This window comes from Dipodomys spectabilis, unplaced genomic scaffold (genome assembly GCF_019054845.1).
Source record: "Dipodomys spectabilis isolate Male_0828 unplaced genomic scaffold, ASM1905484v1 ptg000504l, whole genome shotgun sequence".
NCBI classification, from domain to species: domain Eukaryota; kingdom Metazoa; phylum Chordata; class Mammalia; order Rodentia; family Heteromyidae; genus Dipodomys; species Dipodomys spectabilis.
Window position 1 is genome coordinate 1,214,334 of NW_024871181.1, and position 10,777 is coordinate 1,225,110.

Consider the following 10,777-nt stretch of genomic DNA (forward strand, 5'->3'; position numbering starts at 1 on the left):
CCAACTAATTGGGAAAAAATATTTACCAGCAATATATCAGACAAGGGGTTAACATCCTGTATATACAGGGAACTCAAGAAACTAATCCCTCCCAAACCTAACAAACCAATTACTAAATGGGCAAGGGAACTAAAGAGGGACTTCTCAAATGAAGAAATAAAAATGGCAAAGAAATACATGAGGAAATGTTCATCATCCCTGGTGGTGAAGGAAATGCAAATAAAGACAACCCTGAGATACCACCTTACCCCAGTCAGAATGTCCCACATCCACAAATCAGCCAACGACAAATGCTGGAGGGGATGTGGACAAAGAGGAACCCTATTACACTGCTGGTGGGAATGTACACTTATACAACCACTTTGGAAAGCAGTCTGGAGGGTCCTTAGAAAGCTAAAGATTGACCTCCCTTACGACCCAGTCATACCACTTCTAGGCATCTACCCTGAACAACAGGAACCAATATACAAGGACACGTGCACCTCCATGTTTATTGCAGCACTGTTCGCAATAGCTAGGATATGGAAACAACCCAGATGCCCCACCACAGATGAATGGATCCAAAAATTGTGGTATCTATACACAATGGAATATTATGCAACCATTAGAAATGACAAAATTATGGCATTTGCAGGGAAATGGATGGAGCTAGAAGGAATCATGTTGAGTGAGGTAAGCCAAGAACGAAGAGACAAACGGTACATGGTCTCCCTGATAAGTGGATGCTAAATCCAAAATGTTAGGTGATATGACAAAACTAACAGGACTTAAGAAACAAAGAACTCCCACTCATCTGTTTGAACCACTACGAAATATCCCCATGCTGCTGATCACATATATGGTATATAACATGTGAACACCGTTATATGTTACAGACTGTGATAGACAATTTGCTCCAGGAAAGTTAGAATGAACTTGTGACTTTAAATGAGCATCATTATTCCACAATACTGTGAAATTCCGGAAATTATGTAATCACTTAATCACAATAAAAAAAAAGAACCTTGGGGAAGGGAGGGAGGGAGGGGATGGTAGGGGGAAAACAATGGAGGGGGTAACAATGTTCAAGAGGAAGTGTACTCATTACCTCACTCATGTAACTGTAACCCTCTGTATAGTATCTTTACCATAAAAAGAAAAGGATAAAAAAAAAAAAAGGAAAATGAGTTTATTTCTATTCCCTGCTTTTGGGAGTAGAAGAGGCTGAAACAACCCTTTTCTAATAACGTAAGCAGGTAACTAATACAGAACAGATATATGACCTATAAGCAGGGGTGAATTGTCCATTTACTTGTCCTAGTACCAGGGCTTGAACTCAGAACCTTGCATTCTTGCTTAGCTTTCTCACCCAAGGCTTTTGGAGCTTTGCCACATGAGCCACACCTCTACTTCTAGCTTTGTTTCTGGTTAAGGAGGTAAGAGTCTCACAGACTTTTCTGTCGGCTTCAAATCACTATCCTCAGATCTCAGCATCTTGAGTAGCTAGGATTACAGGCATGAGGGAATTATCTAGAAACCCAGCAAAAACAACCCTGGAGGGTGCTACCTTCCCCACTGCCTCTGCCAGTGACAGGCCTTGCTGTGTCCCCTAGCTGTGTCCTTCAGTGACCCTGTGAGCTCTTTGAAGGTAGAAATCAGGTCCTACCCCTTCCACCCTGGGCACATGGCTGCCTGGTACTGCGAATGTTGATGAGTGATTTTCCTCCGAAATGGAATTGGGTCTATAGAATGGTAGCACTTACATGGGCTAAGAATTCTGCACAGACTGTGTGATTTATGATGATATACGTACAGATCAGAGAAGAATCTATAAAAAAGAAGTCAGTGAGCCAGGTGCTGGCGGCTCATGCCTGTGATTCTAGTTACTCAAGAAGCTGAGATCTACAAGATCACAATTCAAAGCTAGCCTAGGCAGAAAAGTCTGTGAGCTTCTCTGTATTTCTAAAAACAGCAACCACAAAAACAGCGAAGGTGGGTCTGGAGTCATGGCCCAAGTGGTAGAGAACCAGCCATGAGCAGGAAAGCTAAATGAGAGAAGAAGCCCCAAGTTCAAGTCTTGGTATTGGCACCCATACACTCACACTCAATGACAACTCTAGCACGAACAAGATTAGCGAATGGAAACTACATGGTGTCTGGCCGGTGACTGGGGCTGAAAACATTTTCACTGCCACACTTATGAGAAACCATTTGGGTGTGATTATTTACTAACTTGGAGAACATGTTCTTGTAGTTCTTCAAGTAGAATTAAGTTGGAAGATGTGATGAGTATTAATCTTATCCTTATCTAAAAGTTCTGGACAACATCTATGGCATTAAATAAGAGATCCTGCACAGCCAACTGTTACTCCAGAGGGGAGACTGAGCCCTTTCCTAGCATCTTTCTCCCTTGTCAGAGTTCACTGCATGTCTACTTTGTGCTGGTGATGGATGGTAAACCACTTGGGGGGTGACGCTGGTCCTCTGTGCACCTGGCCACCCCATCGCCATTTCTGTTCAGACCAGACACGCCTCTTCTCCATCCCCCAGTCTTGGTAAGGCCAATTAGACAGTGTTTTTTTTTTCCTGGCAGGTAGATAAGTAAAGAAATGGGGTTTGTGGAGCTCTGCTCCTGTGGGGTTGGGGGGGAAGGGAGGTCTCGGAGTTCTACAATTTTGGAAGCAAATGCAATTTCAGAATCAGCACAGCTGGGTTTCAGGTTTTTCCAGGAATAGAAGAGAAACTTGCTGCAGACAGAACAGCTTTAGAGCTGGGTCCAAATAAAAGCAAGCAAGCAATTCCCCACCACAACCAAACTTATGTGATTGAGAATGGTCATGGCTGTCTCAAAGAGCCAGTACTCAGGGGCTAGACTCTCAGAGGAAGGAGAAAGCAACGGTGTGAGTCTATCAGCTGGCTTGGCAAAAGTTCCCTTTAGGCATTTTCTAGCCACACACTGCATGGATAAGAAATAGAGCTGAACCAATGGGCAAAAGTCAGAGAAGCAAGCTGAACTGATAGCTCATGCCTGTAATCCTAGTTATTCAGCAGGCTGAGATATGAGGATCACAGTTAGAAGCCAGCCTGAGCAGGAAAGTCCCTGAGACTATTAACTCCAAGTAGCCACCAAAAAGCTGGAAGTGAAGCCATGGTTCAAGTGGTAGAGCACTAGCCTTGAACACAAAAGCTCAGGGACGGTGCCCAAGCCCTGAGTTCAAGCCACAGTATTGGCACACACATGTGTATGCAGGCATGCACACACACAAATCAGGGAAACAAAGCAGGGATGTCTTGTGGTATGCATAACCAGTGTTGAATCAGGATCTGTCAAGGCAGAAGATCCCTGGTGATTCCAGTTAGTGCCCTAGATTGGCCACATTTTAGGTGTTCCGGTGGATTGGAACTACAGCGTCCTTCAGAAATCCCCAGGCCTCAACTAGAGTTATGTGATTTTCCTCCACTCTACTCCAAAGTTAAAGGAGAGAAGATAAAATTGGAGGAAGATATAAATCACAAGAGCCTCAAATTATGATGGCTGAATCCTGAAGAGAGAAATGGATGGAAAATGTGGACCAAAGGCAAGTGGAATGCAAAGTATCTAATATGTAATTGGAGTTTGAGATGAGAGGAGACAGTGGAGCAGCAGGAATATCTGATACCTGATACAAGCCAGCATCATCATGTTATAGAACCAAGAAGCTGTAACCCTAAGCAGAGTAGATAAAAGAAGCCCACCACAGGGTACCACGGTGGAACTCACATAAACCAAAATTAAGGAGGAAACTTCAGCAGAGGTGACCCTGGAAAGAAGACCAACAGCCGACTCCTCTAACCACCATGAGACTCTTCTCTCCAATTAACCACCAAAAAGCTGGAAGTAGAGATGTGGCTCAAGTGGTAAAGCACTATCTTGAGGAAGAAAGTACCCATGCCCTAAGTTCAAACCCCAGAAAGAAGTGATGGCAATGGGCCCTTAGAGTTACACAGAGGTGAAAAGAACACAAAGGTCAAAGCCATTTCCAGAAAAACAAAATCTAGAGAATTTGTTGCCAGCATTCTGTAAGAAACACCAAAGGGAATTTTCAGGGTGAAGAACTGGTAAAAGGAAAGGCAGAAATACAGAAAGAAATGAAAAAAGAATTCAATGCAACCACTGAAGAATCTAGGTTTATTGGTTTTGTAAAATGAATAGTACACGTGAAGATGATGTGAGCCCCAAAGAAACCTAGGGTTGTTTTGTCTTGTTTGGTGGCAGGGATTCTCTTCTGTGGCCAGGCTGGCCTGGGCTGCATCAGGCCTCTGCCTCCCAAGTGCTGGGGTTATAGGCATGTGCTGCCATGCTCAACCGTTACAAGGAATTTTAGCATAGCTTCAGATATTTTAAACAATGTTTCCCTCAGTGGTGTAGTCTACAAATTGTGTGTGTGTGTGTGTGTGTGTGTGTGTGTGTGTGTGTGTGTGTGTGTTTGTGTCTGTGTCTATGCTGGTTCTAGGGCTTGAACTAAAGGTGTGGGCTCTGTCCCTGAGCTTCTTTACTCAAGGATGGTGCTCTATCACTTGAGCTTCTAGCTTTTTGGTACTGGAGATAAGAGTCTCACAGTCTTTCCTTCCCCGCATGGCTTTGAATCACAACCCTCAAATCTCAGCCTTCAGAGTAGCTAGGATTACAGGCATCGGCAACTAGTACCCAGGAAAGGGCTAGATTTAATCCTAGGTCTTCAGTGGACCTGGTGCCTGGCAGGCTGGGTAAAAAGGGAAATTGCCCAACTTCTGAGGAGTCACAGGATGGAGCGGCCTCTCCCCACAACCACAAGGTGCCGGATGGGAGCCGTCAGGCAGCCAGTGATTTGAGTGTGCCCCCCGGGTGGGTGAGGCTGTCCTCCTATTTTTAAACAAACCCTGGGTTAGATTTTCCATATTCCCCCACCCGCCACCGCAATTTCTGGTGCCTTTTCTATCCAGAAGCACGTTCTTTTGGCCAACTTGAATAGCTCAGGTCATGATTTAAGTGCCTTTCTGTGACTCTGCTTACTGCAGTGTTATGGATAGAAGTTGAGGCCCTCCCCTTCCTGCCAGCCACACTGCCGGCTTCGAACCTGGGGCCTTCGCTCATCTGCAGAGTCTAGAGCTGGAAATTCATGCTCTTGTGCTCGGCAGTTTTTCCCTCATTGCTCGTGTGGTGTCAGACAAAAACTCTGCTCCATCCATAAAGCGGGGGTCCTGCAAGCAGGGGATGCAAATCTAAGGTCAGAGGCTGCCTGTGCTCAGCCCTGAGGACACCTACAGACCTCAGGCTTCCATGGATCCCGCTAGAAGCTTCTTTGGAAAGCTCTGTTGCGACTTGTTCAGTGTCTATACTCAGACATGGAGATGTGTTATCTAGGATCCAGCTCTTTGTCATCTTGAAGATGGGTACATGCAGGGACAAATTGTCTACCAAGCTTTGAGCACTGCAGACCCCATGCCCAGCACTTCAGGACCCAGCTCATTCTTTGTGGCCAGAGTTCCTACACAGACATTTCTAGGCCCTCCCCTGTCCCCAAGGGAAGAGTGAGCAGCTCCTCTCAGGATTTCATTTTCAACAGCCTGGCTTTTTTTTTTTTTTTAATAATGTGATGAAATCACATTTAATTACCACAACACATCTGCTGGCATAAAATGACAATTTGTTCCTGAATTCTTTCCCCCAAATGTTGTGTGAGCTCTTGGGCTGGGAGATGCAACTTCTGCAGGACCTGGGCTAGCACTGGTTCTTCCTGGGGAAGGTTCTAGATCAATTGGCTTTGGAAGCCATCACTGGGTAGATGACCCAGGCAGGTTTCTTTCTGCACAGCGGTAAGGGGCCTTCTCATACTGGGTCTACCTGTTTGTGGACTTCTGAAAGCATCTTTGTGGTGAGACTTTCTCAAGGGGACAGGGTCTCGGCCCAAGCTGAGGTGGAACTCATCAAGATCTTCCTATCTCCAACTCGGGAGCACTGGGATTACAAGCATGCACCCCCACGACCAGCCTTTTCCAGGTCTTTGTATGGGGTTCCCCAGTGAGGATCACAGTAGCTCCTGTCTGCAGGGCCCTTTCTGCCAGCCAGGCAGAAGCTCTCCGTGGATTTCTTCCTGTGACAATGTGGCAAGGGCTTCGCTATCACCAAGCCCACCTGAGAGAGAGGAGATCGGGTCACCAGGCTAACCTAGTTGCTAAGTGGGCAACAGACTCCAAACCTGGGCAGGTTTAGAACGCCCCGTTCCTTACTTCCATCCTCTGAGGTCAAAGGTAATGGGGGGAGGGTGCTCTCCAGATGCAGCTAAGGCGGACCCCCTCTACCGCCAGCCGGGGGCCGCCCACCACTGCCCACGGCTGGCCTGGCTTTGATGCCAGGTGGGATTTGAGTCACGGGGACCAGGTTGGAGTGGCCTGCAGGGCTTTCTAGGTCTCCTCTTGCCTGGCTTTGTCTTTATCCCCCACAGCCTCCCAGGGCCCGGCCTCCGCCCCGGCCTCCGCAGGCCTGGTGCCCAGGGCTGCCCTTCCACCCCCCAGCTCTGGCCTCGCGCTGAGCCAGGTCCCAGTGGCTGCACGGTGGGCGCCACCACGGTGTCCCCTCCACCCCGCCCCAGGCCACCCGCCTGCACCCTCCCCGGCTGAGGACGCAGGGCACCTGCCTCTCCCCCGCAGTGCAGCTCCAGCCTGCAGTCCCGGCCCGCCCCAGCGTCCGCCCCCGCGGCCGGGCTCCACGCGTCCTCCCGCGAGAGAATGACGGGTCTGCCCGCTGTTGGTCTCAACAACCTGGGAATGGGGTCGGACCGGGACACCCGTGGTGCGTTCACCCTGTGTCCTTGGCTGGGATAAAGACCCACGGTGCGCGGGTGGGGGTCGGACGGACAGACCGCCTGTAATTCCGCAGAACAGCAGGAGGCGCTGGGCTCGGGAGGCCCAAGAAGGCCACGGGCAAGAGGGGCCGGGGGCAGGAGCCGGGGCCCAGGGAGGACGGAGCGCGCGGGTGGCCCCGCCCCTGGCCTCGCCGGCCCCGCCCCTGGCCTCGCCGGCCCCGCCCCTGCCCTCGCCGGCCCCGCCCCGGCCTCGCCGGCCCCGCCCCCGGCCTCGCCGGCACCGCCCCTGGCCTCGCCGGCACCGCCCCCGGCTCGCCGGCACCGCCCCCGGCTCGCTGGCACCGCCCCCTGGCCTCGCCGGCACCGCCCCTAACCGCAGGACGTGCTCCCATTGGCTGAGCCCACGAGGCAGGGGTGGAGCCCTGCGTTAGAATGGTGGCGCCGCGCTCCCAGCCCATTATTGTTGTTATAGGAGTGCACAGGTCAGGTGAAGAGCCCTCTCCCCTCCACCCGCACCCCCCAGCCCCCGGCCTCGCTGTTTGTGGATGTCTGGGGCGCCTACGACTCCCCAGGGGAAGCTGTTCTGAGCCTGACGTGGGGGACGGGGGAGCGGCCACGACGCGGACCCGACCACCATCCCGGGCCTCGAGCTCCCTCCAGTGGACAGATCGCTTATTTCTCACCAGGGAGGTTTTGGGGACCCAGGACCGGATCAAGGCCTGTTTGCGGCGCGCAGTGTCAGTGCGGGCCTAGGGGAGCAATGGCGAGGGAGAGGCTCATGCCTGTCATCCTAGCTACTCAGGAGGCCGAGATCTGAGGATCGTGGTTCAAAGCCAGCCCGGGCAGGAAAGTCTGTGAGATTCTGTGTGTGTGTGTGTGTGTGTGTGTGTGTGTGTGTGTATGTGTGGTGTGTCAATTGTGAGGCTTGAACTCAGGGCCTGGGCACTGTCCTTGAGCTCTTCAGCTCAAAACTAGCGCTCCACCACTCTGAGCCACAGCGCTACTTCTTGTTTTCTAGTGGTTTATTGGTGATAAGAGTCTCACGGACTTTCCTGTCCCGGCTGGCTTCCAACAGTGATTCTCAGATCTCAGCCTCCGGAGCAGCCAGGATGACTGGTGTGAGCCACCAGCACTGGACACTCAGCTCTTATCTATAAGGAACCAACAACAACAACAAAAGCCAGAAGTGGAGCTATGGCTCAAGTGGTCAAATGGTAGAGCACTAGCTTTGAACAAAAAAAGCTTGGTTGGGCACAGCACCCAGGCCCAAGTCCCAGCACCCGGGGGAGTGGGGGAGTTATTTGTGATTTTTTTCCCCACCTCACTATATTATTATTTCATTCCTAAGATACAGGAATAAGTTGGGGTTGGGGTTTTTTGTTTGTTTTTTTTAGTGATACTTGGATTTTTGAAACTCTGAGCTTTGTTCTTGCTAGACAAGTGCTCTACCACTTGAACTATGTCCCAAGATCTCCCCCACCCCCCTTAGGTACTTTTCAGATGGGAGTCTCACGTGTTTGCCCCTCTGATGATGATCTTCCTATCTATGGCCTCTCACATAGCTTGGATTACAGGCACATGTCACCATGCCTGGCTTATTGATTGAGATGGGTCTTGTTAACATTTTCTCTGGTCTGGCCTTGAACTATGAACCTCTCAATGCACCCAGCCCACAGGTGCTGGACCTGTTTTTAGCTCAACATTAGTACTGACTGATCAAGGTTGATCAGTGCTGGACCGTCCAGAAAAGGGACCTGAGAATAGCATCTATCAAGTTACTGAATGTAAATGTACTTGAACATTCATCATCCATCCATCATTCATCCATCCATCATCCACCCATCCACCATCCTTCCATCCACCATCCATCATCTTTCCATCCATCTATCATCTATAATTCATCCATCTCCCACCCATCCATCCACTCTTATCCACCATCCCTCCATCTATCCACAGTCCATCCACTACCCATTCATAATCCATCCACCCATCATCCATAATCCATATACCCATCATACATAATCCATCCATCATTCACCACCCATTAATAATCCATCAATCATCCATCCATCATCCATCATTCCTCCGTCTATTCATAATCCATCCACCCACCTATTCATAATCCATCCATCATCCTTCCATCCATCTATAATCTATCTACCATCCACCCATCCACCATTCACCATCCATCCATCATCCATCCATCATTCATCATCCCTCCATCTATCCATAATCCATCCAGCCACCTATTCATAATCCATCCATCATCCTTCCATCTATAATCCATCCACCCCCCACCACCCACCCATTCACAATCCCTCCATCCATCCACCCATTCATCCATCCATCATCCCTCCATCTATCATCCCTTCATCCATCTATCCATCCATCCATCCATCCATCATCATCATCATCCCTCCTTCCAGTCCAGAGCTGGGCTGCACACTCTACAATGCTGAACACCAATTGCTCAAGGTCACCTTCCTGTGGCCTCAATGCTTGTGCCCTTATAAAGGAGACCAGTAGGGACAGCTGGTCACCCCCACCCCACTGGGAAAGGAAAATCTGCTGTGAATCAGAGAATGGTGCTGGTGGCTCATGCCTATAATCCTAACTACTTGGGAGGTTGAGAGCAGAAGGATTTCAGCGTGAGGCCAGTGTGGTCAGGAAAGTTCAGGAGACCTACCAAAAGGCCGCTGGGTAGAGCCGTTACCCGTAGGCCTTGTGCTAGGAGCTGTGTGGTGGTGGCGATTAAGCCATTAATGACAGAATCACAACATTTCTCATTATAAATCTCATTTAGAGATATGAAGAAGAATCAGAAACAAATATTGGTTACAACTCTTTCTTTTTTGGGGGGCTGCATGTGCTGGTTTTGGGGGCCTGGTTGCTGACCCTGAGCTTTTTCTATGCAAGGCTGGTGCTCTACCTCTTGAGCCACAGCTCTGCTTCTGTCTTTTTGGTGGTTAATTGAAGATACTCACAGACTTGTTTTTCTCAGGATGGCTTGGAATCTCGATCCTCAGATCTCAGCCTCTTGAGTTAGGAGGATTACAGGCGTCAGCCACCTGTGCCTGTCTGTTAGAACTTGTCTGCTGAGCATTGTTTAAAGAATTCTGAGTTCATTGTCACCACCACCATCACCACCATCGTTTATTATCATTGTTATTATTATTATCTTGTGCCAGGCTGCATTATCCTTCAGCAAATCCCCACAAAGCGGTGTTATTATTACTACACAGAGCGGGGAAACTGAGGCTCGGCGCTCTGCCTGTAGCTCGCACAGGCTGGCGGTGCAGGAATCCTATTTTTCGGGCGACCTCCATTAGAGCCACCTGCGTGTGCTGTGCGGCCGCTCACAGGTGCCCCAAGTCACGGGAGCCCTGAGGACGCCGTGCCCAGTGCCCCCCGCCCACCTCGCCTTCCTGACCCCACCGCACCGGGAGTGAAGTCAGCGCCTGCGCCCCGCCAGCGCCCCGCCTGCGCCCCGCCAGCTGCGGCGTGCGGCCACGGCGCCCTCTGGTGGCCACGGTGTGAATGGCTCCCGCGTGGGCTCACCTGGGGCCTGCCGGACAAAGGCAGCTGGGAAGCCTGGAAGCCGGAGGGGGGTGGGGGGGGGGGGAGGGACTCGGTCCCAGCACCCAGTCCTGCTGAGAGGGGGCAGGAGACCAAGGTCCCAGCACCCAGTCCTGCTGAGAGGGGTGGAGACCGAGTCCCAGCGCCCAGTCCTGCTAAGAGGGGGCCAGGGACTGAGGTCCCAGCGCCCAGTCCTGCTCAGAGAGGGAAAGGGACTGAGGTCCCAGCACCCAGTCCTGCTGAGAGGGGTGGAGACCGAGTCCCAGCGCCCAGTCCTGCTGAGAGGGGGCCAGGGACTGAGGTCTCAGCACCCAGTCCTGCTCAGAGAGGGCAGGGTGCTGAGGTCCTAGCTCCCAGTCCTGCTGAGAAGGGAGCGGCCAGCTCATTTCTTTGACCAA